The sequence below is a fragment of the Podarcis cretensis genome (assembly GCF_951804945.1).
Source record: "Podarcis cretensis genome assembly, chromosome: 4".
In the NCBI taxonomy this organism is placed as follows: Eukaryota; Metazoa; Chordata; class Lepidosauria; order Squamata; family Lacertidae; genus Podarcis; species Podarcis cretensis.
The window spans coordinates 5,845,880-5,860,214 of NC_137173.1; the positions used below are offsets into that span (position 1 = coordinate 5,845,880).

At 40.2% G+C, this 14,335-nt stretch overlaps 1 protein-coding gene across 1 annotated transcript in view; it reads right to left on the reverse strand.

The window, feature by feature from the left end:
* The window catches only part of LOC307214701 (uncharacterized protein), a 152,583-nt gene that overhangs the window by 82,801 nt on the left and 55,447 nt on the right, over positions 1–14,335 (reverse strand). The gene's annotated exons all lie outside the window — the stretch shown is intronic.

A 14,335-nucleotide genomic window follows, 5' to 3' on the forward strand; every position in this document is an offset into this window, starting at 1 on the left:
TCAGTCTCTTGGAAGTTCTGCCATTGTGGCCAGTTCAAGGTACCAGCACAACTTTAATTGCCACTCATCTTTTGTTGATATTAACTCATATTCCAGTATTTTGCTATTAACATCCTAGCCGCTATTGCCGTGTAAAGAACCAAAGCTTTCCTATTTAACACTCTAATGATAAGCAGACCAAATGAAAAATCATTAGAATGTTAAATAGGAAAGCTTTGGTTTTCTTTAAAATAAATAGCATTTCTTTTATTTTATTTTCCCTTTGGGGACATATCCACCACATGTGGAATAAGGTTCCCTCATTTTGTATGCATCTCCAACACTTATTGCTGATATTTATTTATTTTGACTGATTTGGATGGGGTCAGGTACCATCTAAAAATCAAATAGCATGTGGTGAATTTTAAGTCTTTTCCCATAATTTCCCTCATTTTTCATCTTCATTGGATATCCACAATTGTGTGTCCATTTCACCATCACCTCCTTCACCTCCTAGTCCTTAAGGTTCCAGTCCAGTAACAATCTGTGTGGTTTTGATAATATCTTTGTATTATTTAATATATATATATATTTTAAAAAAATCCGCTGTTGTTCTGTTCTCTGCCGCTTGCGCCCGAACAGATTCCCCATCGCCCCGGCCCCACCCGCGCGGCCCTATTTAATTTAAAAATAAAAATAAAAATCCGCTGTTGTTCTGTCAAGTCCATTTATTTTTTATCTGGAAAAAATTGTTTAATTGGTAATCTTTCTTTTTTCCTTTTGATTTCCTTTTATAGTTTTCCTTTTTTGTAATTTTAGCATATAATAACAGTAGTAATTATATGGAAATGGGATAATAATATTGAAATGAATAAAATGCTTAACTCGCCAAGATTTTTATTGTTTGCAGCTTCCCAAGAAAACTGAAGGAGATTCTCTCCTTTTTGGCTTTTATCTCTTCCCTTTATAACTGTCTCTTTAAGTCCCAACAGTCCTGCCCCACCCTCCCATTTACAGGATATCCTTTCTACAGATGTCAACGCAGACCCAAGGATGGAAAACCCTCTGCCCAATTCCTCGTGACCACAAGACTATTTATTACCTGCAGCAACACCAACAAAAGCCACCAGAGTGGCCACAGCTATCTCTTTCCAAAGTCTATGACAGGGAGGGGGCTGACAGTCTTTTCTGTGATGTGGGTATGATGTATCTGGGGGGGGGGGTCCTTGGGCTACACCTCTTCTATGATGTATGTATGATGTTTCTGGGGGTGGTCTTGGACTCCAGGGTGGGCAATTAAAAATGTCTATATAGGGGCTTTCATGCATTGCTCGGCGTCCTCCTCCTCTCTCCTGCGTGTGGGGGAGCACCCTGTTGCTAGTATGTCACATGCCCCTGTTTACTTTCCTAGGCTTGGGAAGTGTAAGAACAGAAGTTAAGTCTTATCTCTTCCACTCTGCTGTGCTTTTGCACTGTTCTTTGTCTCCCTGTCTGTTGCTGAAGAAGAGAGAGGACGCCATTATGATCCCTTTGGTGTTGTCTGCAAATGTGAGGAGCATCCCCTCAGTTCCTTCATCCATGTCATTTATCAAGACGCTGAACAACAACGGGCCCAGGACAGAACCCTGCAGCACCCCTCTGGTCACTTTTCCCAGGGTGAGGAGGAACCATGAAGGAGTCCTCTTTGGGTTCGGTCAGTCAAATCCACCTAACAGTTACCTCATTCACTCACACTTTACCAGCTTCCTCACATAAATATCACAGAGGACTCTGTCAAAAGCCTTACTGAAATCGAGGTGCACTATTTCCACAACGGTCCACTGATCAACGAAGTTTGTAATTCCATCCAAGAAAAGAAAAGGAGAAAAGGAGAGATTTCTCTAGCTTGTCTTGTTTTGAGAAAGCCATGCTTTCATCCTGTATGTTTATATTGTAAAAACTTCAGATGAAGGGCATATAAATTTTTAAAAGCATAACTGAGGATATTGACAAGCTGGAACTTGTGCAAAGGAAGGAGATTTATGTCTTTAATTTGGAAACCACATGACCCAGTGGTGCTGACTTGGATAAAATATTGGTGGGGGGCCAGGTAAGTCCTGCCTTGCACAATCCATCATATGATGCATGTGTGGGAATGTTCAGGGATGCAGGAAAGGATATGTTGTCAAGAGTATATCCTTATCCAACTTGTGTTAACAACTTCCACAATATCAGCAGAGTAACATTCCCTTTTATTTTAAATTTGCAGCGTCTGCCTTTGCTCAGGCTCGCTAAAGCCTCTATAATAACTGTTCTGGTATTTTCCCCTTATTCCCTCATAAAATAGAAGAGACGACACAGTCTTTTACAAAAATATAAAAAGAGTTTACTCACATTCTGTTCACAATCAGATCCCAGAAGGCAGACTTAGCTTAATGAAGTAACATACACTTGGAGTCTATCTCTTAAGAAGACAGTCCCTTTTTCCTCTCTTGGCTGGAAGCCAAGAGGGCATCTCTGGCTTAGTAGATGTTGTGTCTTCGATGCATGTGGTGAAAGAGAGAGAGAGATGGCTGCCCTGCCCTGTGCTTTTGTCATTACCTGCACAGGTGAGGCCACACCCACCTCTAGTTACATGCAGAGGAAGTCTGTCTCAGCCCAGAAGGAAACAAGAAGTTTACCTGCTGGCTGGACAAACATCCCTCCCCATGTGTAAACATGTTCACTCTAGGAATGTTGTACTTGACTGCTCTTGTGTTTCACAGCATGCATGCCATTAGAATGGCAATGCCTATAATGGCAGTAACTTTTTAAAAAAGTAATATTTTGAGCCCGTAGTTCAATTTCCCAGCAGCTCCCCTTGCCCCAGAGACACTTCTAGCATTCCATCTCCTCTACCTGTGGCATTGTTCAGCAGTGGGGAAAGTGACCTCTTCACAACGGATGTCCATTTGGTATGGCCCTTTCCAGGTTTTTTCCTGCCCCTTGTGTTTGTCTTTCATTTGTTCTCCTATGTGTGTTGTCAGTAGAAGCCACAATTCTGTGGGTACTCTAGGTGGTGCAGAAAGCACCTAGAAGCTGACTAGAGGTTGAAGTGCCGATCAAACTTCAGTTTTGCGCTCTATTAATTCCAGTTAGCAGTACTGGGGGTGGTTCACATTCTGGGGCAGTGCTTTTGTCCAGCAGAGGGTGTCACAGGGCCAGCCAACTTTACCTTTAAAGCAAACTTGGGTCTCCAGCTGTCTTTGGACTACAACTCCCATCATCCCTAGCTAGCAGGATCAGTGGGAAGGGATGATGGGAACTGTAGTCCAAAAACAGCTGGAGACCCAAGTGTGGGAAAGCCTGCTTCAAAGCATCTTTTCCATTTTGCCCACAAAAATGGGACCTGTCCATGTTTGTATCTTCTTGTATTTTGTTTTCCTCATGACCTTTCTGCGTTTTTTTTAAATTATTTTTTAAGAGGGCAAATTGAAAGAGAAATTGTATGGCAAGCTGCAGAAGAATAAAAGGTTGTGTTTGAAAAAAACACACCAAAAACTGGGGGGTGATCGGTAATGGCGGTCCTCTTCCTTCTGTGAGGGGGAAGCTCCGCGGAAACTGGGTTGTCCGCTACGGCGAAGCGGAGACCCACATCGAAAACCCACAGGCAGCAAGAGCCTGTGGTCTTGAGACTTGGCGGGCGCCAGAAGCGGCCCCCAAAACGCAGAAGGAACCCCGTAAGGGGCTCCGGAACGTGGAGGGGGTATCGCGGCGCTGTGAGTCGTTCGCAAATCCGTGGAGTGAAGCCGCGCAGCTGCTGCCGGAGAGCGCTGACCTCTTTTCCTGGAAACTTCTGATTCGGAAAAAGCAGCAACCCGTGAGTAAAGAAGGACCTTTATAATTTGAGACTAAAACACTGAATTTGGCTGAAAGCGGAGAGACGAAAAACAGGAAGTCCGTCTTCCGCTCTTACTGAACTTTAAAGCAAGGAGCTGGAGGAGTGGGGGCGTAGAAGAAACTTTCAACCTAATTCGATCTGAGCACCCATTGAAACTGCTTTTAAACAAAGTAAGGACTTTAATTATATGATTTCCTTCCTTTATCTGGACTGTGCTAACTTTCTTCTATTGGAACTACGATTTGAATGAGAAACCCAGGTGCTGGAGCTGCCTGAGAAACAGAGCTGTCAGTTTTGCAGACTTGGCTACTGTGTACCAGGACTTGTAACAATCTGAGGGCTTTTGGACCTGTTACTTTGAAACATTATTTGAAATACCAGTCTGCACTGTCAGAAACAATGTATTGCTGTCAACACTAACTCTGCTTAATATCTGTTGCTGGAGGTCCTTGGACATTAAATTAGACTTTAATAATTTTATCAGAATTGGATTCTTCCCTAAAGACATTTTAAGCTCCCCCTAGAGGATTTGGGATTTACAGCAGTGACATCATCCTACTTTCTTTTTCCCTACCTCCTGTTTGACTGTTTATCTCTGGGTTGTTGCTTTCTCATGGGAACAACCCAGCGTGACCTTGACTCCTAGATAACTTTGGAATGAGTGGTGCAAGAAAAAAGGGCCCAAGAACTAGACAAACAACTTTAACAACTTTAACCTCAGCCTTGCAGACACGTAGATCATCTGTACCTACTTTGCCTTCGGAAGAACAAACTGTGTCTACTCTGCCACTGGCAGGGGAGGGAGAAACTGAGCAGCCACAATTGGAAGATATGGCCTCAGGAGCAACTGCTTCCATTTTAGAAAAAAAATATGAAAAATTGGAATCTTTGGACAAGAGAGTGGAATCTTTGGATAAGAAAGCGGATGAACAAACAGCCAAGATTGATCAAAATACAGAATGCTTAAATAGAATAACGGGGCAGGTTTCACAGAACGTACAAGCAATTGGGCAGCTGACGGAGGCTACAGCAGAAAATCGTAAACTGGCTGAGGATACTAGCCAAAAACTTAAAAATTTAGAACAAGAGGTAAGACCACTCTGCAAACAAGTTGGTGAACATCAGACCTATCTTTCTATGATAGAACTGCGGAACCGGGAGAGTAACTTAAGGATAAGGTCGATACCAGAAGTTGAAGAAGGTAACCTAGCTGAGTTCCTGACTAAAGAACTTTCCAAGTTTTGGAATATAGAGGAAAAGGACTTTAAAATTGTGTCAGCTTTTAGACTTGGAAGATTTGCAAAGAAAGAGAAGCCCAGAGATTGTTTGATAACTTTGAGATCAAAGGAGGAAAGGGACAAGATATTGGGCCTACACTACGAAAAAGCACTGGACATCTTGGACAAAAGAATTGAAATTTATAAAGATATCCCGAAACAGCTGCTGGACCTTAGATCCGCCTATCTTGAACTGGTCAGACTGCTGAGGAGCAATTCAATTATTTTTAGGTGGGAATTCCCTCAAGGATTATTGTCAGGGACTCAGCGGGAGCGCAGGGAGGAGAGGAGATGGAAAGCGAGGGGGAGCAATCCGAGGGCAGCGTAGGAGAATATGACAGCAGCCCGATAGATTCCATGAGCCTCTCCAGCGAATCGGAAGATTCACAGAAGGGGGCGCCGATGGGCAGGGCAAGGGGCGACCCAAGGAGGACACCCCAGAAGCAAGGGGCCAGCGGGGACTCCCAGAGCAGCAGTTGGAAATCAGGAACAGCTTCCCCACCAGAGCGTAGTGGGGGGGAGGAGTCCCAGGTGTCAGAGCCCACATATGCACCACCAGCGAGAGAAGAGGAGTCAGGGTTGACCACGCCTCCATCAGAGAGCGAGTTAACGGTTAAGAGGAAAGTTGCAGGCTGGGCGCGCGCGCCAAGTTCAAAGGTACAGGCGAGCGGCACAGAAGGTAGCCCGGATAGGGAACCAGGTCCTAAAGCCCGCCGGAAGGAGGGGCAAGAATCGTCAGGGTCAGCGTCAGAGGAGTCCAGGAAGGATGAGACCCTAGCGGGCAGGAGGGCCCAGAGGAGAAAGGAACTTAGGAAGAGGTGGAGCAAAGCGAGAGTCTTAAACTGGTGTGGAGGGGGAGGAGACTCAGACAGGACTTCGCCGGTCTAAGGTCGGGACGTAGAGCTGCACGCTGCGGCTTTAAAATGGAGACTGAATCTCAATAAAGACTTTTGTACATAACTACAGCCTAGCGTTGGTCCTCTGTGAGCTGGGACCTGGAGGCAGCTCTGACAATTATCCTTTACATTCAGAGGGAAGAAGGTTAAAATTAGAACATTGGAAGACAGAGACAAATTTTTGATTGCACACGGAGAGGACCTTCAAAAAGGAGCGGAATCACCTTTTGGGCCTGGAGCACCGGCTGTACCCGCACACTTGGAACCTAAGGACCCAGCGGAAAAAATACCACCCCTAGAAAAATAACAGATTTATTCAGGATGTCTCTGCAACTTCTGAGTTGGAACATAAATGGTTGTAACTCCCCGGAAAAAAGGAGGAAGATATTCCACATATTAAAAAAAGAACAATTGGACATTATCTGCCTGCAAGAAACGCATGTGACTAGGCTCCATAAAAAAGTGTTAATAAATAAAAGACTTGGCCAAGAATTTATATCTTCGGATCGAGTAAAGAAGAGAGGCGTGGTGATATATGCAAAAGAGAGCCTATCACCTAAATTCTTATTCAAAGACGAGCATGGAAGAATTTTGGCAATTGAGATACAACATCAAGGAGAGAAGCTTTTGATATTAGGGATCTATGCACCAAATGAGGGGAAATCGGAATTTTACAAGAAGTTGCACGAGAGCATGCTGGATTATCTGGACTATAACAACATCGTTATGATGGGAGATATGAATGGGGTCGTATCAACCAACATGGATAAGTCACAAAGCCAAAATGTTACAAAAGATGGCAGATTACCAAAGACTTTTTTTGAAATGACAGACAATATGGATTTGATTGACATCTGGAGGACAAAGAACCCCTTGGGAAGAGAGGGAACATTCTTTTCTGAAGCCCAACTGACATGGACAAGAATCGACCAACTATGGATATCTAGAGGTCTGGCACCTAAGACCAGAAAGGTGGAAATCTGCCCAAAGACCTGCTCCGACCATAATGCAGTAAAGATGGATATGACACTATTACCAACTGGCTCCTTTAGATGGAAGATGAATGACAACATGTTTAGAGATCAGGAGATCATTAAGAAGGCCCAAAAAGTTTTGAAGGACTACTTTGAGATAAATCTGAACACTACGGTGGAAAAAAGAATCATCTGGGACGCAAGTAAGGCTGTGATGAGGGGGTTTTTGATACAACAGAATGCCGTAAAGAAAAGGATGCAAAATGAGAAAAAAGACAAGATCTTGGAGAAAATTAAAGAATTAGAGAAGAAATTAAGATCAAATCCGAAATCACAGCCGATCCTGAGAGAAATTAAACTCTATCAAGCACAATATTCTAAATTGATAAATCAGGAAATAGAGTGGAAAGTTAAATTAATGAAACAAAAAACTTTTGAATCGGCGAATAAATGTGGGAAACTGCTAGCTTGGCAGTTGAAGAAGAGACAAAAACAAATTTGGAGATTGAAGGAAGAAATATTCAGAACCCTGTGGACATTAGAAAGTGTTTCCAGAGTTACTTCAAAAAATTATATACTCAAGGGCCGCAAGATGAGGCTGAGATTAAACAATTTTTGAAAAAGAATGGATTGCCAAAATTGTCACAAGAAAACAGATCAATCCTGAATTGTAAAATAACACGCCAAGAGATTGAACAAGCCATTCAGAACATGAAACTGGGCAAATCTCCAGGGCCAGATGGGCTGACCTCCAAGTACTATAAGACATTGAAAGACTACTTGATACAACCATTGATGGAGGTTAGCAATGAAATTATGGAGGGGAAGAAGGCGCCGGAATCGTGGAAAGAAGCTTTCATCACATTGATACCAAAATCGGAAGCTGAAAAGACACAACTTAAGAACTACCGTCCCATCTCTCTCTTAAATGTGGATTACAAAATATTTGCAGACATTTTGGCAAGTAGACTGAAAAAAGTTTTGAATGAAGTAATTCACAAGGACCAGGCAGGCTTTCTCCCAGGTAGACATTTGTTTGCTAATACAAGGAACATTATTGATATTTTGGAACTCTTGCAAACAAACATCAACACAAAAGCAGTGCTAATTTTTATAGATGCGGAGAAGGCCTTTGACAATGTCTCTTGGAAATTTATGAAGGGAAATTTAGAAGGGATGGGAGTGGGACGGGGTTTTGAAAATGGGATTGATGCAATTTATTCAGAACAAAAGGCTAAACTGATAGTTAACAATGTGATTACCGAAGAGTTCAAAATTGAAAAAGGAACACGACAAGGCTGTCCTATCTCCCCACTGTTATTTATCTCGATTCTGGAGGTGCTCTTGAATATGATTAGAGGGGACCGGTTGGTGGAAGGAATTCAGGTCGGAGTGAAACAATATAAACTTAAAGCTTTTGCAGATGACCTAGTTTTGACCTTGCAGGAGCCAGAATCTAGTACGAAAAGAGTATTACAATTGATTCAAGACTTTGGTCGGGTGGCGGGATTTAAATTAAACAAACAGAAAACAAAGGTACTGGGAAAAAATTTGACAGATACAGAGTCAGAACGGTTTCAGAGAGAGACAGAACTAAATGTGGTTAAAAAAGTAAAGTACCTAGGGGTAAACATAACAGCAAAAAATCTGAGTCTATTTAAGGACAATTATGATAAATGTTGGTCAGAAATTAAGAGAGACTTAGACAGTTGGACAAAACTGAAACTTTCTTTGTTAGGCCGAATTGCTGCTATCAAGATGAATGTATTGCCAAAAATGCTGTTTTTATTTCAAACATTACAGATTGTGGACAAGGCGGAGTGCTTCCGGAAGTGGCAGAGAGATATTTCCAAGTTTGTCTGGCAGGGCAAAAAGCCCAGAATTAAGTTTAAGATATTAACTGATGCGAAAGAAAGAGGGGGCTTTGCCCTGCCAGACCTAAGGTTGTACTATGAGTCAGCAGCTTTCTGCTGGCTAAAAGACTGGCTACTTCTCGAAGACACTGACGTATTGGATCTGGAAGGTTTTAACAATGCTTTTGGTTGGCATGCATACTTATGGTATGACAAGGTTAAGATCAATAAGGCCTTTAAGAACCATATTGTCAGAAAGGCAGTGTTTAATGTCTGGATAAAATATAAAGACTTATTGGAAAACAAAACTCCAAGGTGGCTCTCACCTTTGGAAGCTAAGGCCCGAAAAAGACTCAATATGGAGGCCAAATGGCCAAAATATTGGGAAATACTAGAAAAAGATGGAGACAACTGGAAATTGCAGAGTTTTGAGAAAATGAAGGATAAAGTGAGAGACTGGTTACATTACACTCAGATTAAAGAAATGTTTAAAAATGACAAAAAGTTAGGATTCCAGGTGGAGAAATCGAAATTGGAAACAGAACTGTTAGAACCTAGGACTAAGGTACTTTCAAGAATGTATAACTTGCTGTTAAAATGGAATACACAAGATGAAACGGTCAAATCGGTCATGATTAAATGGGCACAGGATATTGGACATAATATCATGTTTGAGGACTGGGAAAGGTTGTGGACCTCTGGGTTGAATTTCACTGCATGTAATGCTTTGAAAGAAAATGTTATGAAAATGATATCTAGATGGTACATGACCCCAGTCAAACTCGCAAAAATATACCATTTGTCTGATAATAAATGTTGGAAATGTAAAGAGAATGAAGGAACATTCTTTCACCTCTGGTGGACCTGTCCTAAAGTGAAGGCCTTTTGGGAAATGATATATAATGAGCTGAAAAAGGTATTTAGGTATACCTTCCTTAAGAAACCAGAGGCCTTCCTTTTGGGCATTATCAGTCAGAGGGTGGCAAAGAAGGACCGAACTTTTTTCCTGTATGCAACAACGGCAGCAAGGATACTTATCGCTAAATACTGGAAAACCCAAGATCTACCCACACTGGAAGAATGGCAGACGCAACTGATAGGCTACATGGAACTGGCAGAAATGACTGGCAGAATCCGAGACCTGGGAGAGGAGAGGATGGAAGAAGACTGGAAGAAATTCAAGATTTATTTGCAAAAACATTGTAATTTGGTTGAATGTTAAGAAGGATGCTGGATCATAAATAATTTGGCAACACTAAACTAGATGGAGTAATGAAGATAAGCTATGTAACAATTTAAAATAATTTAAAATTTTTTGAATAATTATTAAATTATAGTCAAATTTCTAAGATTTGGTTAAAGGGGATTGGAGACCAGAAAATTAGATATAAGAGTAGAATCAAGATGATAAATTGCTGGCAAATTTTATTTTTTTTAAAGATATTTATTAGAATTTCCAATTTAATACAAAAAACCAACAAAAAACAAAAATGCACAAAAAATAACAAAAAAATACAAAAACACACAATTAAAAAACAAAACAAATATAATTTCCATTACTTATTTCCACTACCTTGTTTCCCAGACCTCCTCTCACCTCTCCCTTTTGTATTCCAGTTCAAATTCTTAACTCAACAAATCCTTATTGTAACTTATAACTTATTTTAACTTACTGCTCAACCTTTGCATTACAGCTAGTAACCACTTAATTTCTGTCCAACATCATTCTAACATTCATTAATTTTACAATATTTCTGCAAATAATCTTTAAATTTCTTCCAATCCTCTTCCGCCGACTCTTTTCCCTGGTCTCGGATTGTGCCGGTCATTTCTGCCAGTCCCATATAGTCAATCATCTTCATCTGCCATTCTTCCAGAGTGGGTAGGTCTTGTGTCTTCCAATATTTTGCAATCAATATTCTTGCTGCTGTTGTTGCATACATAAAAAAGGTTCTATCCTTCTTTGGCACCAACTGGCCAACCATGCCCAGGAGAAAGGCCTCTGGTTTCTTCAAGAAGGTATATTTAAATACCTTTTTCATTTCATTATAGATCATTTCCCAGAAAGCCTTAATCCTTGGGCACGTCCACCAAAGGTGAAAGAATGTACCTTCCGTTTCTTTACATTTCCAACATTTATTATCGGGCAAATGATAAATTTTTGCAAGCTTGACTGGGGTCATGTACCACCTATACATCATTTTCATTATATTCTCTCTTAAGGCATTACATGCCGTAAATTTCAAACCGGTGGTCCATAACTGTTCCCAGTCAGCAAACATAATATTATGTCCAACATCCTGTGCCCATTTAATCATGACAGATTTTACCGTTTCATCCTGCGTGTTCCATTTCAGCAGCAAGTTATACATCTTTGACAAAATCTTGGTTTTGGGTTCTAACAATTCTGTTTCTAATTTCGATTTTTCCACCTGGAATCCAATTTTCTTGTCTAGTTTATAAGCCTCCATTATCTGATGATAATGAAGCCAGTCTCGCACTTTATCTTTTAATTTTTCAAAGCTCTGCAGTTTCCATTTGTCTCCCTCTTGCTCCAAAATTTCCCAGTATTTTGGCCATTTTGTTTTTGTTTTTTGTTTTTAAATAATTTTTATTACATTTTCCACAAAAAGAACAAAAAAAGCATATTTTCACAAACATTACAAAAGAAAAATTTTCACAAACATTATACAAAAAAGAAAAGAAAACAGCATAGACAAAAAATAAGACGAAAAAAAGAAAAAAGAAAAAGGAAATTTTGACATAAAAATAAACTCACTTTCCAATTATAACCTTCAAAACCTTATTTTCTTTGCTTCCACCCGCCTCCCGATCTTGTATTCTATGTAATAATTAGTTCAGCAAGCTCAATTTTGTTCATTTTGACTCTTAATCCCTCCCTTTGTGCTCTTAATTAACTCAGTCACTAGAACCCCTTCTTTTCTTTTTCAATGTCCTCAACATTCAAAGATTTTACAGTGTTTTTGTAAATAGGCTTTAAACTTCTTCCAATCCTCTTCCACCTGCTCTTCTCCTTGATCTCGAATTCTGCCGGTCATTTCAGCCAGTTCCATATAGTCTATTACTTGCATCTGCCATTCTTCCAGAGTGGGTAGATCTTGTGTCTTCCAATACTTTGCGATGAGTATTCTTGCTGCTGCTGTAGCGTACATAAAGAAAGTTCTGTCCTTCTTTGACACCAATTGGCCGACCATGCCCAGAAGAAAGGCCTCTGGTTTCTTCAGGAAAGTATACTTAAATACCTTTTTCAGTTCATTATATATCATCTCCCAGAAAGCCTTAATCCTTGGGCACGTCCACCAAAGGTGAAAGAATGTCCCCTCAGTATCTTTACATTTCCAACATTTATTATCGGGCAAATGGTAGATTTTTGCAAGTTTGACTGGGGTCATGTACCACCTATATATCATTTTCATAATATTCTCTCTTAAGGCATTACATGCCGTGAATTTCATACCGGTGGTCCACAACTGTTCCCAGTCAACAAACATAATGTTATGACCAACGTCTTGTGCCCATTTTATCATAGCAGATTTTACCGTTTCATCCTCAGTATTCCACTTCAACAGCAGGTTATACATTCTCGACAATATCTTAGCATTGGGTTCTAACAATTCTATTTCCAGCTTTGATTTTTCCACCTGGAAACCAATTTTCCTGTCCGAGTGATAGGCCTCTCTTATTTGAAAATAATGTAACCAGTCTCGCACCTTATCCTTAAGTTTCTCATAGCTTTGCAATTTCACTTTATCTCCCTCCTGCTCCAGAATTTCCCAGTATTTTGGCCAATTAGATTCCATATTAAGCTTTTTTAAGGCCTTTGCTTCCATAGGTGAGAGCCACCTAGGGGTTTTATTTTCCAATAAATCTTTGTATTTCATCCAGACATTAAACAATGCTTTCCTGACAATATGGTTTTTAAATGTCTTGTACACTTTAGCCTTACCGTACCACAAGTATGCATGCCACCCAAAAACGTTATCATATCCTTCCAAATCCAAAATATCCGTGTTTTCAAGAAGTAGCCAATCCTTCAACCAGCAAAAAGCTGCTGCTTCATAATATAACTTAAAGTCCGGCAGGGCAAACCCCCCTCTTTCCTTTGCGTCAGTAAGAATTTTGTATTTTATTCTGGGCTTTTTGCCCTGCCAGACAAATCTAGAGATTTCTTTTTGCCACTTCTCAAAACAGTCCATTTTGTCAATGATTTGTAGCTTCTGAAACAAAAACAACATTCTTGGCAATACATTCATTTTGATAACAGCAATTCTACCCAGTAAGGAAAGTTTCAAATTTGTCCAAATTTCAAGATCTTTTTTCACTTCTGACCAACACTTCTCATAATTATCTTTAAATAAATTTACATTCTTCGAGGTCAAGTTCACCCCTAGATATTTCACTTTTTTCACCAATATTAAACCTGTTTCTTCCTGAAACCTTTCCTTCTCTACTGCTGTCAAATTTTTTTCTAAAACCATAGTTTTTGATTTATTCAATTTAAAACCTGCCACCCGACCAAATTCTTGTATTATTTCCAGTGCTCTTTTAGAACTAGGGATTGGCTCCTGTAACGTCAGTACTAGGTCATCTGCATAGGCTTTAAGTTTATAGTGTTTAACTCCGACCTGTATACCCTGAATCTGTTGGTCCCTTCTAATCATATTCAGCAAGACCTCCAGGACTGAAATAAAAAGCAAAGGGGAAATTGGGCAGCCTTGTCGTGTCCCTTTCTCTATCTTAACTTCTTCCGTAACTGCATTATTCACTATTAATTTCGCCTTCTGTTCTGAGTAAATCGCGCCTATACCGTTTCCAAACCTTTCTCCAACCCCCATCCCTTGCAAATTTTTCCTCATAAAGCTCCAAGAAATATTGTCAAAGGCTTTCTCCGCATCAATAAATATTAAAACAGCTTTTGTATTTATATTAACTTGTAGCTTTTCTAAGATGTCAATTAAGTTTCTCGTGTTATTTGACAATTGTCTGCCTGGGAGAAAGCCAGCTTGGTCTTTATGAATCATTGTTGCTAAAACTTTTTTCAATCTTCTAGCTAAAATATCAGCAAAAATTTTATAATCCACATTAAGTAGGGATATGGGGCGGTAGTTCTTTAGTTGTGTCTTTTCTATCTCATTTTTCGGTATAAGCGTGATATAAGCTTCTTTCCACGACTCCGGCGCTCTTTTCCCTTCCATAATTTCATTGCCAACCTCCATTAGAGGTTGAATTAAGTAATCTTTCATGTCTTTGTAGTATTTGGAGGTTAGCCCATCCGGGCCTGGAGACTTGCCTAGTTGCAGGTTCTTAATGGCACCTTCAACCTCCTGTTCAGAAATTTTGTCATTCAGTATTAATTTATTCTCTTGAGAAATTTTTTGTAATCCATTTGTTTCCAAAAATTTCTCGATTTTGATCTCATTCTGTGGCCCTTGTGAATACAGTTGTTTAAAGTATCTCTGGAAGCAGTCTTGAATCT